At 50.8% G+C, this 17362-nt stretch overlaps 1 protein-coding gene across 1 annotated transcript in view; it reads right to left on the bottom strand.

The window, feature by feature from the left end:
* Positions 1-17362, bottom strand: part of GRIK4 (glutamate ionotropic receptor kainate type subunit 4) — a 388236-nt gene that overhangs the window by 349558 nt on the left and 21316 nt on the right. The window lies entirely within an intron of this gene.

Genomic DNA, 17362 nt, shown 5'->3' with positions numbered 1-17362 from the left:
TCTGGACTGTATTCTAGGGCTACCACAGAGCCACTGAGAGTTTTAAGTACAGGGTGACATAATCAGAATTTCTTATGGAAAGATCACTCTGACTGCAATTTGAAAAGAGTTTTAGAGGGGTTAAGTCTGGAGTCTGGGACATCCATTGGGTGGGCACTGAAGAGGTCCTTGAGAGAGATAAGGGCAACGTGAGGAAGGTAGAAGTGGTGGAGGAAGAGACATTGGCATATGTCAGCTTTTTAGGAGGTAGAATTGACAGGACCTGGGGATCAGATGTGGGTGGTGGAGAAATGAAAAGCAAGGATGCCTTCCAGACTTCCAGACTAAGCACCTGCCTGGAGGGTGGAGCCACTTACTGAGACAGAGACAACAAGAGGAGAGACTAGGGGCAGGGAATGACCTCCCCAGGAGATCAGAGGAAGGAAAAGGTAGGATGAAGGGGACAGTGAGTCCAAGATGCCAAGAGCAGCTGTGCTGTGTGTGTAGCGAGATGAAGAGCATAAGACCAGGCCCCAGGGATTCTCCCATCCAGAGTGCAGGGAGAATCCAGGTTCTAGGATGAAGTCCAAGTCCTCCTTTCCACCTCTGTCCATGGTGCCCCTGATGCAGCTGAACTTTAGGGCAAGCATGTGCTTCATAGGCTTTGACCACTGGCCAGACACTGACCCCTGCTTTTTTTTTTTTTTTTAGATGGAGTTTCACTCTTGTTGCCCAGACTGGAGTGCAATGGCAAGATCTCGGCTCAATGCAATGTCTGCCTCCCAGGTTCAAGCGACTGTCCTGCTTCAGCCTCCCAAGTCACTGGGATTACAGTTGCCCACCAGCACACCCAGCTAATTTTTTGTATTTTTAGTAGAGACGGGGTTTCACCATGTTGGCCAGGGTGGTCTTGAACTCCTGACCTCAAGTGTTCCACCTGCCTCAGCCTCCCAAAGTGCTGGGATTACAGGTGTGAGCCACCATGCCAGGCTTAACCCATGCTTTCGTAAGGTCAAGGGCTACCTTGGATAGAAATGATATTAAGCCACAGAAAAGATAGTTCTAATCCCTGAAAAAGGCAGGCCCTTGCTCATCGTGCCACTTTAACAGCTATCACTGAGAGGTAGCAGAGCATGAGGATAAAGAGAATGGACACTGAGGACAAATTCCAGCTCCACCTCCAACTAGCTGTGTGATCCCATGCAGGTTACCTCTCTGCCTGGTTTCCCGAATTTGGAAAATGGGAACACTAATTCGTATCTCCACAGAGGTAGTAACTCTACCTCTTTGTAGAGTTTTAAGAGTTTTAAGTGAGTCAGTATTTGTCAAAGAACTTAAAAGAGTGTCTAGCACATAGTAAATGCTACATAATTGTTAAATTAATAATAAAACATGGCCAGGCTTGGTGGTTCACGCCTGTAATCCTAGCACTTTGGGAGGCCAAGGCAGGCAGATCGCCTGAGGTCAGGAGTTTGAGACCAGCCTGGCCAACATGGTGAAACTCCGTCTTTACTAAAAATACAAAAATTAGCTCGGTCTGGTGGCAGGGGCCTGTAATACCAGCTACTCGGGAGGCTGAGACAAGAGAATCACTTGCACCTGGGAAGTGGAGGTTGTAGTGAACCAAGATTGCACTCCAGCCTGGAAGACAGAGTGAGACTCCCTCTTAATAATAATAATAGGCCAGGTACAGTGGCTCACACTTGCAATCTCAACACTTTGGGAGGATGAGGCGGGTGGATCGCGAGGTCAGGAGTTCAAGACCAGCCTAGCCAAGATGGTGAAACCCCATCTCTACTAAAAATACAAAAATTAGCTGGGTGTGGTGGCGTGCACCTGTAATCCCAGCTACTCAGGAAGCTGAGGCAAAGAATTGCTTGAACCCAGAAGGTGGAGGTTGTAGTGAGCCGAGATCGCACTACTGCACTCCAGCCTGGGCGACAGAGTGAGACTCCATTTCAAATAATAATAATAATAAACATATGCATAAGCTGGGGGGTTAGATGCCATCACACTAGGAACAAGATAACTCTGGGTGGGAGAAGTATGGTTCTGCAGACAAAGGGGCCAGGAGAAAGAAGGGGCATTCTGCAGTGTGGGCTTTAAGCACTCCAGCACACCCCACTAGGAAAAAAAAACTGGGCAGAGACACCAGCTTCATCTTCCGATCACTGCAAAAAATAATTATTCTGGGTATAAATCTTCTCTAAGAAGTAATGTTTACTTTGGAAACACAGCAACTGCACCCCAAATGGCTTGCTGTTTGTGGAATCTGAGCAGCCTCCACTTTACTAGGGGAGGCCGTCTTGCTTTATGTATCCAGGCGCTCTCTAAAGCACTGAAATTTACAGCGCATTTGTTATGCGGCTCAGCAAAAGGTGTATGAATAAAGAATAACCTGTTCAATCAGCACTGCTCAGCCGGAGAAGCTGGAAAACCACTCACTCTGCCTGCGAAAGGGATTTGCCAAGTGCCAGGGGGAAAAAAACAAGCATGTCCCACCAGGGCACCCTGACATTGGATTTCAACAGGCTCGTGTTCCTGCTTCCACTGTGTCACTTGCTGGTGAAAACAATACCACCCAAACATGAGGACACCTGCTTCTCTTGAGAACACAGGCTCCCTGCCTGTCTGACTTCCTTCCCGCCCCCCACCTGGCTTCTGGAAAAAAGAGGAAAAAGATGTGTTCATGGTTCTCTCTCTCTCTCTCCTCCTTCCCTTCTCTTCTCTTTCTTCCTGCATCTTCTCTTCTATTCTTCATGACTTTTCCTTCCTGCTGGCCACCAAATGCCTACATCTGGGGAGGCCCATGGCATCGGGGTCCTCCGAGACCTGAAGCAGGCAGAAGTTGGTTTTGCAGCAGCTTGTCTCTGGGGGGCACCTGGGAAACTCCCAGACACCTCTGACCATGGCCATGGCCTCCAGCCCATTCTCAGGGACATCAGGACCCAGGTGGAGCCCAGAGCCCAGAGAGTAGCACTCTTCCTAGGGAAGAATCCGAATTGATCCCCAAGGCTCCCAACACAGCCTCCCCACACTGCATTTCTTAGATATCAAGAGGAGCCCTGGGCAAAACCGTGACATAAGATTTGTTCATTTGTTCACTCATCTAATGCTTTTGAGCATCTATCACTGCCAGACATTCACCTAGGAGCTGAAAATGTCACTGTTCACCATTCCTAGATTACAACGGAGTGCCATGGGGTGCAAAGGAGGGGCACGTATGCTCCCCTGGAGCAGGGGTCAGAAGACGGTTCCCAGGAGAACAGCACGTAACCGGAAATGTAAAAGAGAAGAAAGATATGGCCAACAATATTTAAAGCATCACTATCCATGAGAGTCAAAAGCTAGACACCCAAATGTCCACCAACCATAGAATAAACTGTAGTATATTCACACAATGGAACACTACACAGCAATGAAAATGAACACACTGTAACAACACGGGTGAATCTCGCCAACAGAAACGTTGAACAAAGGGAAGCCAGACACAAAAGGGTATACATATTGAAGCCATGCTCATAATTTGAAAAAAGGCAAAACGTACCTGCGAAAGTCAGGATAGCAGATGCCTTGGGGGTCACAGTGGCTGGCTGGGGGTCTGAAAAGAGCAACTAGGAACTGCTTCACAACCCAGGTGCTGGCTATAAGGGTGTGTTCCCTTCCTAAAAATTCAAAGTCGTACACTTATGATTTGTGAATTTTTGGTATGATTGATATAATTTTGTGAAAATGTTTACTAAAATAATTTTTAAGACAAATGAGATAAGCTGGCAACCACAGGGCATGCTTATCCTGAGCGCCCTTGGCTCACTCCTTTGCAATCTCTCCTGAATCACCTGGTGACTTCATGCCCTTTCCAAACACTCATCACACCCCCCTTACTCTGCAGGCAACAGGAAAGCATCCGATTAATTAATTTGTACTAAATTGTCCATGACTGATAGTGGTTCGACAGTATTACCCCTCCCTGGGGGACTTCTTTCTTAATAAAGCAGAATTGCTTTAACTCAAAATAGCAACTATCACCAGGCATCCGGAGCAGGAGCAAGGAGAGCTCCTGCTCCTTGGTGGGGTGGGGTGGGGTGGGGCTGGGGGCACTCTCCAACACCCCTCAGCTCACTGCATGTCAGGAAGGCCCTGGGTGCCTGCGGCATGCAGGAATCAGGGTGCAGTACAAGGCTTGCCAGGGAATTTGCAACTTTCAAAACAAACAGGACTCTGACCTACGCCTCACAAATTGCATGGCTGATTTAGCACACCTTGGGCGGTTGCAGGTGTTTCCAACAATTATTCAAACATCACTCTCCTTCTGAGTGGGGAAGGGGTTGGGGTGGGATGTGCTTGGTTCCTAGCCCGAGATGATCTCTGAGAAGAGTTCACAGCAGGCAGAGAAGGAACCCGACCCCTTGCAGGGACCATAACGTGAGGCTTCAGCTGGGAATCCTGGGCCACACTCAGCTGCCCTCCTATCTCTTCTGCCTTGAAAAGGGAAAGAGGGCAAGAAACAAGCCCCATGGCTGCTCAAGGTCCTCTGGCCTCCCTGGTCCATCTTCTCCCAGGCTTTTCTCCCTGGCAGCCAAGGCAAAGCTAACTGAAGTGCAGGGAGGATATTCACATCTCGCTTTCCCTGGAGACGATGGATGCTCAGTCTGACCACCTGCTCAAGCAGGCAGGCAGGTCACATGCTTGGCGACTCTGTGAGCTGGGCAGGGAGATTGGCAGAGAGGAGGGAGAGAAGCCCTGGCAAGGGGAATCGCCCCTTCCTGCCCAGGAGGGTCTCTTGAGAGCTCTCACAAGGAACCTCCCACTGTCTCCGGACTCTGTTCTCTGTCTCTTTTCAGTTCCCAAATCTGCTGTCTCCAAATAACTGGGGTTTCCAGACAAAGCAACAGGTCTCCTGTCTGACAGACTCAACTCTGAGTCGGTCCCTAGAGGAACAGAGTCTCTCTGAAGAGTCTCTGGGGTAGGCAGGCAGGCAGGCTGGCAGGCTGGAAGAATCTTTGGTGTCTGGGAGGGCTCTTTCCAGAAAGGGCACGGCATGGCCCTGGCAGAAGCTTCAGAACCCTTGGGGGAGGAGGGGACTCTGTGTTATAAGTGGAGGCCTTTCAACCTAGGAAGTGGCACGACAGGATGGTGGCGGGGTGGTGTGGGGGAAGCTTCGGAATGGGGAAAGCTGGGTTTGAATGCCAGCTCCACCTCCTGTTTGCTGCAGAACTTCAGGCATAGCCCTGGCACTGAGTAGGGTCTCAGTACACGTTAGTTGTCATGTTCAACAACTAACACTCTAACGATGCTAGAGTGACAGAAAGTGTGTCAGGAAACACAGGGCACCAGAGGCCCCCTCTTGCCATTTATTCGGCGGCTTACAACTTGTCAGGCAGGACGCCAAGCACTTTACATATATTATTGTGTTTAATCTGCGCACACACTGGAAGGCAGGTCTAAAGAGCGCCATTTTAGAGATGAGGTTCAGAAAGGTGCAGCCGCTGCTCTAACATTACACAGCTCGTAAGTGGAAACACCCAGGATTTGAACCTACGTTTGGCCACCTCCAAGTTCTGTCCTGCTAACCACTATGCTCTCTCTCCCCAGGAGCCCTTCTCCCGCCCTCCCCCCCGCCCCCCCCCCCCCCCCGCCCCGAGCTCACAGATCTTCAGTCTGCATCAGCTCAGAGGTTTGGCATCGTCTTTCACACATCCCACTGTGAGATAGTGCTGCAAGCAGAGCCCTTATCTCAAAAAATCTCCATGCCCAGCCAGGCTTCCTTTCCGCCTATGCTTGGATCTCCCCAGCAAACCCCACAGGAGCAGCAGGGAGATGGAGAAACTTGCCCTTCCCCTCCTAGCCGCTCCCTGCTCAGGGGCTTCCTAATGCTAACACAGACCATCCCCTTTCATCTGAGGGGATCTGCCACTTTCATTTCCCTCTTTACTTAAAAAAGCCAACTCAGTACACTTTTGATGCTTCAAATTTATCTTTATTAATAAACAATAAAAGTTAAAAGCTTCTCTGGTCCCTAATTGAACACCATCAATAGCAGATGTGGCAGCCTAGCTTCAGACAGAGAGCAACGTCTAAGTCAAAGCCTTTCAAAGGCAGGTATGTGCGATCACACACACGTGCTCATGTGCACAGAACAAGGCCTGGGCAGCGATTAAGAGGGGCCAGTGTCTGCAGGGAGTCCTCTTTATCCCAGGCAACGGCTCTCTCCACTCCCCCATCGAGAAGGCCTGGGAGTCCTATGAGGCCTGGCCCTGTACTCACTGTGTTTCTGATTTACAGGGCTCTGAAAGCCTGACATGGCTATTTAAGTGCTTTAAATATGGCCATAATGATAATTACCTTGCTGATGGCACTTCATCTTAAACGAAGCTCCAGGCCAAAAAGACTCTGAACTCACTGTCACCGAACATACAATGTTCTTGGTTGACTCTACTCTTCTGCATGGCGCTAGTGGCCCTGTAGGCAGCTGCCACCCAAGGCAAAGGGCACTGAACTTAGGGTCAGATGACCAAGGTGTTGTCCTCTGTTCATGTGCCTCCTAAGTTTCCTCACCTATTAAATGAGGGTGATGATATAACCAGCCTGCCTCACAGCTCATTTGTAAAGGCCAAAGGAAACAATCTGTGAACTCCAAGGTGGGTTAAGACATGAGCTAGTAACAAGGTCATAGCATCAATACCCCCAAGCCGGCTGTTCTCGAGCAGGAGATAAGGACACTCCAGTCTCCCCAATGGTGGAGAAAGGCTTGTCCACTCTGAGCACACAGAGGCCCTGGGGGACGCTGGTGGTAGTGCAAGGGGTTGCAGATCTCGGAATCAGGAACCCTCAGTTCTGGGGGTGCCTTTCCACTCATCCCCAGGACATGCTGGGTGGTGTGAGCTGAGTGCTATTCCTGGAAGAGCAACGTTTTGAGCAAGATAAACAGAGCAGCAAGAGCAGAAAGAAGGTGGCTGGGACACACAGGGACAAGTGTTAGACTTCTATCTCTCACACCTGGAGCTAACCTGGAAACGAGAAGCAAGTGAAGCCCTCAGGGGTGAGCATGGAACTCTAAGCAGCTCCAGGGTTCTAAGAGGGAACAGTCCAGCCTGACAACACAGGACAAGAAGCAAAAAGAGAGGATGAGAAGGGGACACGGAGCACAGAAGCAGAACCCCACTCTGAGCTGCAATCTTTACTCATTAACTCAATTCAGCCTTATAAATCTAGGAGGAGGGTGTCGTAGTTCGAGGTGGCTTATAAACCACAGAAATTCATTTCTCACAGTTCTGGAGGCTGGAGGTCCAAGATTAAGGTGAGACATGGTCAGGTTCTGGTGAAGCCTCTCTTCCAGGTTGCAGACGGTCAGCTTGTTGTATCTTCAAATGGTAGAAAGAGAGAGCAAGCTCTCTGGGGTCTCTTATATAAGGGCACACATCCCATTCATGAGGCCTCCACATCTATGACCTCCCAAAGGCTCACCTCCTAATACCATCACACTGGAGGCTAGGATTCAACACATGAATTCCAGGGGACACAAACATTCAGCCCATGGCAGTGGGCATTGCCATTCATTTCCAGATGAGGAAGCTTGGAGCGGGTAGGAAGCTTGCCCCTGACAACAGTGTATGATCGTGCAGGACTTCAAACCTGTGACCACCTGACTCCAAGTTGGTATTCTCATCCCCACCCCAACCAAGCTCCAAGGCTGGGGGTCTGCAGGGCAAATGGAACCCAGTGCCTCCTGTAAGCCCAGCAGTGTCCTAGGAGCTCTGGGGTAAAGAGCAATATGAAACAAGACATTTGTCCTCAAAGCATTTTCAGCATAATCGGAGAGACAAGCTCAACACTCATGAGCCAATCATAACTAACAATCAGCCCTGGACCGGGCACAGTGGCTCATGCCTGTAATCCCACACTTTGGGAGGCCAAGGTGGGCGGATCACCTGAGGTTGGGAGTTCAAGACCAGCCTGACAGACTTAGAGAAACCCCATCTCTCCTAAAAATACAGAATTAGCCAGGTGTGGTGGAGCACGCCTATAGTCCCAGCTACCCAGGAGGCTGAGGCAGAAGAATCGCTTGAACCTGGGACGTGGAGTCGAGATCTCACCATTACACTCCAGCCTGGGCAACAAGAGTGAAACTCCATCTCAAAAAAAAAAAATCGGCCCTAAATTATGAGAAAATTAGGAGTTCAAGGAAAGAATCATCTTTAAAATCCTGTCATGAAATCAGCTGGGAAGATTCTCCCGACCTCGTTGTCCCCAAAGGCCTCTGTCCCCTCTCACTGCTGTCTGATGAGATATTTATGCTGTCTACTGTCCTGGGGGTGAGGGCAGGGTAGGGGGAGGCAGCTGCTGAGTTTACCAGGCTTGTAACTCTGTCCTTGGACCCTAAGAGGCTCCCGTTGACTCGGAGGTCTGGCCCTGGGTGACACATCCACCTACGCTGGGCATCAATTCTTGAGTAGCATCACATCCTGGCCACTCAAAGTGTGGCCCGTGGACAACGGTATCCATATCCCCAGGGAGCTCATGAGAAATGCAGAAACTCAGGCCCCACCCCAGACCCTAGAGTCAGCATCTGCCTTCTGACATGATCCTCAAGTAATAGAAGCTTGAGAAGCACTGGGGAATCCCCAATGAGTCGCAGAGGCAACGCTGTCAGGCCTAGACGGGATGATGAAATGACCACAGTGATAATTACCATGAAAGCAAAACACAGCAGACCTGTACTGAGTGCTGTCTAGGAGCTGGACACTGTGCTAAGGGCTATGTGTGCACCTCTGTTCATTCTCACAATGTCCCCGAGAGGCAGGCACTGTGATTACTCCCATTCTCATATGAGAGAACTGAGGCTGAGAGACACGACCCAGCTTGTAAATAAGAGATGGAACCAGACCTAGGACCACCAGCACTCTGCAGTCCACATACATTCTTTTCTGCTCGGCTGGAGTGAGTGCTTCCCCAAAAACCCAGAGATCACCCAGGTGCACTTTCTCATTTTATAGAAGAAAAAAGCAGGTCCCTCAAGAGAGGGGCCTTGCCCAAGGACTCTAGAAACCTGGACTCTGGAACCCACGCGGGACCTAGAATCCCAGTTAGTGAACTTTCCAACATAACACGCTGTCCGACATCAGCATCCAATGGTGTCAAACAAAAGGGACAAAAAAAGGAGACTTTTGAAGTAGGCTAAGCTAATTTTAAACCATTTGCTCATTTGTGCTCAAAACAATATGGATGTATGGACCATCACAGCTCTCTCCCAAGAGAGTTCCCCCTTACCTGGCTCCTGAGACAGGGTCCAGCCACCCAGAGCTCAGCCCAACACCCTTAGAAGAGGAGGCAGGCATCTGCTTTTCTTCGCATTTCACTTTTTCCTGGCAGAGCAGGAAAGGCTGGAGATGGCTGCTGCTAAGAACCATCAGCAGAACTGTTGACAGTGCAGAGCCTGGGCTGCCTCCTCTTCCCAGTGGGCTGCCAGTAGCACGTGCAACCCAAAGAGATTCTTATTCACTGCTCTTCTTCAAGCACGTTTCTAGTTGCTTTCAGAAACACACCACAAAGTAGTCAGGCAGTCTTTTGTCTGAGTTAAAGAGCAGGTCACAGGAGGCCTGGTTTGCCTACTCCCAAGGGGCTTATCTCTGGCACTGGGCCATGGGGCCTTCTGCTTGCCCCAGAGGCTGACAGGTAAGAGGGGGCTCAGGGCCCCCGCACAGAGCGGGGTAGAGGAAGACTCTGTAGCTTGCAGCCAGGCTGGGCTGGGCAGGAAGAGAGGAAACCCTCCCAGCCACTTCATTTGCAGGAGCTCAGAAGAGCTCCTAGACCCTGGCTGGAAGGGACACCTGCTGCCTGGTGCCCACAGTACCCCTTTCTCCCCAACACACAAATGCCACGTGCCTTTTATCTTGGTGCTGGGTACCCTGCACCAAAGCTTTGCCAGCCCAACTGCCGGTGCAATGAAACTGGATTAGCACTAGGACAACTGGGATAGGCCCAGTTAGCACAGAGGCCCCTGCCCTGGTGCAGACAAAATATCAGGTTCCCGAGGAGATGGGCAGATGCCTCTGAGGGAATCACATCCCCCTCTCCTAGCAAAAGGCCAGCTCCCCAGCCGCCCAGCATGGGGAGCTGCTGGAAGGAAAAGGTGGCTGGAGCTGTCAATACAAACAGCAGCGGGCCTGGCAGGGAAAATTTTTGCCTTGGAGGACAATCAGGACAATCAGAAAAGAGCAGGAGGGAAGCTGGGTTTAATTCACACCCTCTTGAGAAGCTCTGGCTTCCTCTGCTTGGGGACTGGGGATTAGCCGGAAGCCTGAGCACAGGGCCAGGTGCACATGTGGCCCAGAGGAGAGTTGCAGGTGCCTTCTCATCACAGCAGGGTCAAGGCAGGGAGGGCAGGAGGACAGAGCAGCAGCAACTGGAAGGCAGAAGTCAGGCGGTCGCACCAGCAGTGGCAGGAATGACAGTAGCTGATGTGTTCTGAATGTGTGTGTACTCGGAACAACCTTGGCCCTAGGTAGTTCACATTTTATTTCATTTAATCCTCAAACAACCCTAGGAGATGGAGACTGTTATTGTCCTCATTTTTCTAGTGAAGAAACTGAAGGAAGGAGAACTGTCAAGGCTGCATGGATATTTCATGGTATAAACAGGATTCAAACTCCCATCATCAGCCACTGCCCTACGCCAGTTTTGTTCTCAGTTATGCTTTCCTTCACCTTCCCCACCTCTCCAACTTCTTCCCATCCTCCAAGGCCCAGCTCTGGGCCACCTCCTCTACAATGCCCTCCGTGGCTACACCAGGCTTCCCAAAGCTCACCCGGGTCTGAATGGCTACGCCCCTCCGTCAGCGGCCGCACGCCTCCTGCTGCTGCCTTGCTCAGTGGTTATTTCATCTACCTGACTAGACTGTGAGTTCCTAGGAGGGCAGCAGACGTGTCCTCCACTCCGAGTGTCCTAGCACAGCATAAGATGAGTACAGTTTGCTTAATAAATATTTAAGAAAGGAAGGAAGGGAGGGAAGGGAAGAAGGATGGATCTTTCCCTGAAACCCTCTTTACTTCACATTTATTTTTCATGGTATAAGAAAAAACAGAGAACTGAGCATGAGTTTTCTCACCCTCGCTGAAGAAGTCCCTCTGCCCACAGCTGAAACCATGGCCAAGACCTCTGGAGTCACCTGGGTCCCAAGAAATTGCCTTCCTCAGGCCCCTAGGAGCTGATGTCCTTCTCTTCCTCCACCCATCAGTGAAACAGGCCAGGACCCCAGGGAGGCCCTGCTAACACTTGTGTCATCATGACCACCAACCTTTCCATGGCCCTCCCTCTCTGCACAATGCGCACATTGTCAGGAGGGCCCTCGGGAGCACAGCTCCTGGCTTCAGGGAATCTACAATCTCCAAGGTGTGCTTTTACCCAGAGGGGTGCTTGGTGGTCAGGGAGGCCCAGGGAACACAAATAAGCATGTCAAGAGTCACATCCCTTGTTTCAGCCAAGGGAAAGGTCAGCTAAGAGGCACAGAGTAGTGCCGGGGGTGGCTGGGGGCTCCTGGGGCCATGGCTAAAGATGTATTTCTGGGACAAAATCGATGATTCCTCCAACCACAGGTAAAAACAGCACTCCAATCTGTGGCCTGGGCCAGAGATGTCAGATGAAGGGCCAGGTGACGGGGACAGAATGCCCTCAGCCTCCTCCACCTCACAGCTCGCCAAGCCTCAGAGTTTCTCACCATGTTCGAGCCACCTGGATAACACCACTCCTGGGAACGCGCCCTCTGCCACCAGCGGAGCATTAGCACCCGGCACAGGCTGCCTCCTCTCCGCCGAGGCTGATGCTGATACAGCTCCTTGTGCCTTTCAAAGGGCTTCATATACATTGTCTCTCACCATCTCCACAGTGAGCATTCTCAGGCCCATTTGACAGATAAGGAGACTGAGGCTCAGAGGAATTAGGAGCACAGCAAATGGCTGGCAGCACCCTGACATGAGTTTAGAAGTTCACTCTGGAGTTTGTCTTCACCTTTATTCCTCAGGAAATATGTTATGACTTGAAGAATGACTTCATGCTGGAAAAGGAGAGTGTGCAGCCAGATGGGGGCCGCTCTCAGGGGCCCCTCTCTGCTTGTCTGGCTCAGGCACTCCAGACAAGACTGAGCCAGGCCCTTGTTGAGAGGTCCAGCAGGGCTGCACCAGGGGCTCCAAACCACAAGTTCATCCTGCCCTTAGGTCTTTTAGGGAGTGGGCAGCAGCTATGCTGACAGTTTCACCCCAGCAGGGCCTGCCTCCTGGGCCCCAGGAAACCAGTCTTCAGGAGCTGCCAGGCTCACTCCACCTCCCAACCTGGTGTACTCTGAAAGGCACAGGGTTGAGCAGGGAAGGGGAGGGAAAGGAAACATCAGAAGGAACCGGCACAACCCCACCTGCCTCGTGCAGAAAGACACAGAGACTTCGGGGAGGGGAAGTGCCCACATTCATAGGGCCAGTGCAAGGCAGGGCTGGGACCAGAACCCAGGTTTCTACTCCTAGCCTGGTGCTCTCCTCACACCACACTATGTGGCTTCTCCTTTGGGGAAGATCAGGAAAGTGCAGGATCCCTTCTAAAATCAGTTTTGTAAGTAAATGGTGAGATTTATAATTTCTTGTGAATGAAGGAATGAAGGAAGAACTGGATTAACTTGGGATCCATAATGTTTATCATCAGCCAATATTAATGAAATTCCTACTCTGTGCTGAGCCCCGGGGACCCAACGGTAGATAAAGTGTGCTGGTGACACGACATAGAAGGACACTGAGCTGTGCAACCCCAGACACACAGCCCGAGGCTCTCAAGACCAGATCAGCACAAACGGGGCCAGACCTGCCTGCCACCTGGCTTCTACCCAGGGCCCTGGGCAGTGGAGGCCAGACCTGCCTGCCACCTGGCATCTACCCAGGGCCTTGGGCAGTGGAGGAGCCCCCTGGGCCTCTGTGGTGTCAGCTGGCACATAAGGAACGGTGTGCTGACCATCGGTGCTTACCACCACTAGAGCTGGCTTCCTGTCAATCACATCACGCCATATTTCTTCAGGGCAGTTCATAAGGCAAACGCTTTCATCTGTTTGCCCGACAAGGCCCTGGCTATGGGAGTCTGCCATCCTCCTGATGAGCCCTGATCAAGGGAGAAAGGGCTGGAAGTCCAGCAAGAGAGTTTTCCAGACACTGTGTGTCCAGAGTGATGAGTGCACAGCAGCTGTGGAGTCCTTGAGATTGGATCCAAATGGGGCGTTCAGGCAGAGGGACAGATGGAATGAGCCCTGGGATGCCTAGGAGCCTACTGTTCCCTGGGGAAAGCCTGGATCAAGGCGAGCTGGAGACTTGAGTGCACCCCGGAAGCAGTGTCAGTGTGGCAGGGGACCAGAGGTAAGCCCAAAAGATCCCGGGTCCTAGAACCGCCCTGTGCAGCTTTGAGACAGCACAACCTCTTGAAGAGCTCACATCCTCACTCACATAAGACATGCCATTCTCTCATCTAAGGGGAGCGGAGCTCATCAGTTTCCTTCCAATAAAGTGTGCCAAGCCAGTTGAAGCAGGTAAAATGGTTCCAAGTTCTTCCTGAGGTCGAATCTAAGCCCATTTTCCCTTTTGCAGCCTTCATTCCATTCCCTTGGTGGCAGAGACTTGGGTCATCTGTCACCAGCACACAAGAAAAGGGCAGGGCATTGAAGCCCCCTTCCCTGGGCTGCTGGCAGCTCTCTAGACCAACAGCAGCTCTAAGGACCCGAAGAGATACATGTATATAATATTTTCACGTGACTCCTCAAATCAATTAATTCTTTTTTAAAGCATCTTTTGTTGCGGGGGGGACACTTTGAATCTGAAATAACTAAAGTCTTCCATCGAATTATCCTGGAGATCTCTTTCCAAGAAAAGCCTTTAATTTCATCCTCCTTGATGTAATCCTACCCCAGCAGATGAAGTTTATCTTTTATTTTTTTATAAAAGTTTATCTTCTCTATTTCTTCAAATATTGTGTCTACTTCTGATTAGAAGTAGAATCTGAATAGAAGATGGACTGGGAAGTCTCCGCTCATCAGAGCCTGGGGTGGGGCAGGGTTGGCCATCACTGACTCACACCTCACCACACCCCATCTGCCGCTGTCTCTACCCCCGACCAGTCCTTCCTCTAACACATCGCTTCCACCTGGAAGTTCTGATTCACCCAGCCAGCCGCCCACCCTCCTGCCAAACACACGGAGTTTCCACCACACCCTGGCACTTTGTTTGGAGCCAGGAGTAAGAAGGGAAGAGCACATAAGCCAGCTCTGACTTCTGCCCACCAAAACCCAGACCAAAATGCTTCCTCCACTGGAAAGATGAGCTATGCCCACTGAAAGGAGACAGAAAGATGCAGAGAAAGAGCCACAGAAGAGCTGACTAATCAGCATCTCAGATGTGAGAAGAGGCAACAACACTTGGAATCCCTAAACCAAAACAGAGCTCAGAGGGGCCAGTGAGTAAGTGACCAACCGCCACGTCACATCATGGCCCAACTCTCTGCGCCTCCCCAGGCTCTGCTCTCCCTGCTTTCTGTTCCTTGTCTCTGTGTCCGCTCTCTGGACAGGTGCTCATTTGCCATTCCCTCCCTACTGCCTTTGCTCTGACCTCCCTCTTTTCCTCCTTTCCTTCTTTCCTGACACCTTTGACCGACCACCATATGAAACCTAAGTCTGTTTTTTTTGAGATGGGGTCTCGCTCTGTCACCCTGGCTGGAGTGCAGTGGCGTGATCTCAGCTCACTGCAACCGCCACTTCCTGGTTCAAGCAATTCTCCTGACACCCTCCCGAGTAGTTGGGACTACGGGTACCTGCCATCATGCCTGGCTAATTTTTGTACTTTTAGTAGGAACAGGGTTTCACCATGTTGGCCAGGCTGGTCTCAAACTCCTGGCCTAAAGTGATCCACCCACCTTGGCCTCCCAAAGTGCTCGGATTGCAGGTGTGAGCCACTGCGCCTTAAGTCTCATTTTCACGTTTATTTAAAATGAGGTCTGTGATTGCTAGTCTGTAATTTTCATACCAGGTGCATTTCATCTTCTCTAAGTCTCTCTTAAATCTCTACCCCACACCCCCAAGATAACCAGATACATAAAGGTGTCTTTATTTGTGTCTAGCTTTCTGTGCTTTCTTTCCTGGAGCAGCAGGCCAGGAGAGAAGCTGGAGGGCAGGAGGTGAGGTGGGAGCTGTTTCAAGCCCTGGAAGGAAGAAATGGGGCTCTACACTAATGGGGAATGAGGAAGGACAACATTGAGAGCAATTCCCAGGGTGCCCCAGGGAATGCCCAGACTCTGCAGCAGGGTATCAGATGAAGTGTCTGTCCTTCAGAGGACTTCAACCGGCTCCCTTTCTTCCCTTGGTGACAGCTGACTCCGGCCAGGGTGCTAGAACAAGGGGTGGCCAGCAAGGAGGGGCAAGCAGGACAGCCTTCTAGGAGCACCTGCGGCACTCAGAGTGCAGAGTGGCTATGGGACAAGGTGGAGGCCAACGGGGATGGGATGACCACCAAAGACAAACTCAGCTACAGCCTAGCTTGGGGCCAGGACCTCTACATCTGCTTAGAGGGAGTGACCGCCAATGGAGGCCCTAACACTACCCAGATATTTCTGCCCCATGGGACCCCATGGGGAAGGTCCAGAAAGGCCTGGACAGTCGTTCTTGGGCTCTCCATTGGGGTGGTCCCGGCAAACCCCAAGGGGCCCTCAAGAGCCCTTGGTGAGAGGTTGAAGCAGTCTGATGAGATGTTTGGATTTCAGCATAATTATTGCTATAACAATTTAATCACTTAAAAACACTATCTTGTGTTGCTCTAATGAAGAGAGAGGCTCTTTTCCATACTGTTTGTGCCATCTGTGAGCAATTTTCACATTAGCCTCTTAGAATGGCAAAATGAAGGCCAGGCAGTGATGGAGAGGGACAGGGTGGAAAGGGGAGGAGGAAGGGGGAGAGGGAAGAGGAGGAGGAAGGGGAAAGTGGAGGAGGAAGGGAGAGGGGCCCAGAAGAGATGCAAGGTGCCACGGAGGGCAGCAGGGGCTCTGAGGGTCCCTAAATGGCATGCAGGCCCTCTGTGTGCAGATCCCATGCTGCAGCCATGGAAGAGCCGGTGGCTGAAGATTTGGCCCTGTATTTGCAGATGCCTCACTTTCTAATGGGAAGGAAGTTCCTAAATTTGTGACAAAAGTAAAGAAGGGCAAAATAGCCCAGGACAGTGATTTTCAAACTGTGGGTGACAATCCATAAGTAGGTCCACAAAATCAATTCAGTAGATAGTAATCAGTGTTTTTCTTTAATGAAATAGAAGAGAATGGAAAATAACAAATGTCATTTCCTACTGAAAGAAATTAGGGTAACTTGGAGGAATTCCAGGTTGGGAGTAAGGAGTACATAAACCTGTGGCATCTTGTGTCAGAGAGCATGGGCTTGTTCACAGACCGATGGGGTCATGCCTAAAGACTACAGGGGTCCGGGCGCAGCGGCTCACGCCTGTCATCCCAGCACTTTGGGAGGCCAAGGCGGAAGGATCACTTGAGTCCAGGAGGTCAAGACCAGCCTGGCCAACATAACAAGACCCCATACTCTACAAAAAATTAAAAATTAGCTGGGTGTGGTGGTGCATGCCTGTAGCCCCAGCTACTTGAAGACTGAGTGGGGAGGATCACCTGAGCCCAGGAGGATAAGGTGCAGTGAGCCATGATCACACCACCACACTCCAGCCTGGGCAACAGAGCAAGACCCTGTTTGAAAAACAAAATAAAATTTATAAGAGTACAGGGGTGGCTGGGCGCGGTGGCTCACGCCTGCAATCCCAGCACTTTGGGAAGCCAAGGTAGGTGGATCACAAGGTCAAGAGATTGAGACCATCCAGGCCAACATGGTGAAACCCCGTCTCTACTAAAAAATACAAAAAATTAGCCGGGCGTGGTGGCGCGCACCTGTAGTTCCAGCTACTCGGGAGGCTGAGGCAGGAGAATTGCTTGAACTGAAGAGGCGGAGGTCGCAGTGAGCCAAAATTGCGCCACCGCATGCCAGCCTGGCACCTGGTGACAGAGTGAGACTCTGTATCAAAAAAAAAAAAAAAAAAAAAAGAGTACAAGGGGCTGGCTTCAAGGACAATTTGAGATGCAAAAAGAATAGTTAGAAGAACTGACTGAAATACACCGAAATCTGTAAAAATTTACAAGTCCATAACTGTAGTGGGTTAAAAGGCAGCCCCCATGACCTAACTCCCAGAACATGTGGATGTTACCTTGCATGGCAAAAGAAGTGATTAAGTCAAAGGATCTAGAGAGGAGGAGCACGCTGGGTTATCACGGGGACCCTAAGTGCACCACATGTATCCTTATGACAGACAGACAGAGAAGAGAA

The sequence above is a fragment of the Aotus nancymaae genome, unplaced genomic scaffold, assembly GCF_030222135.1.
Source record: "Aotus nancymaae isolate 86718 unplaced genomic scaffold, 86718_ANA_hifiasm-v0.15.2.pri h1tg000012l, whole genome shotgun sequence".
In the NCBI taxonomy this organism is placed as follows: Eukaryota; Metazoa; Chordata; class Mammalia; order Primates; family Aotidae; genus Aotus; species Aotus nancymaae.
This window is presented reverse-complemented; position numbering and strand designations above follow the sequence as displayed.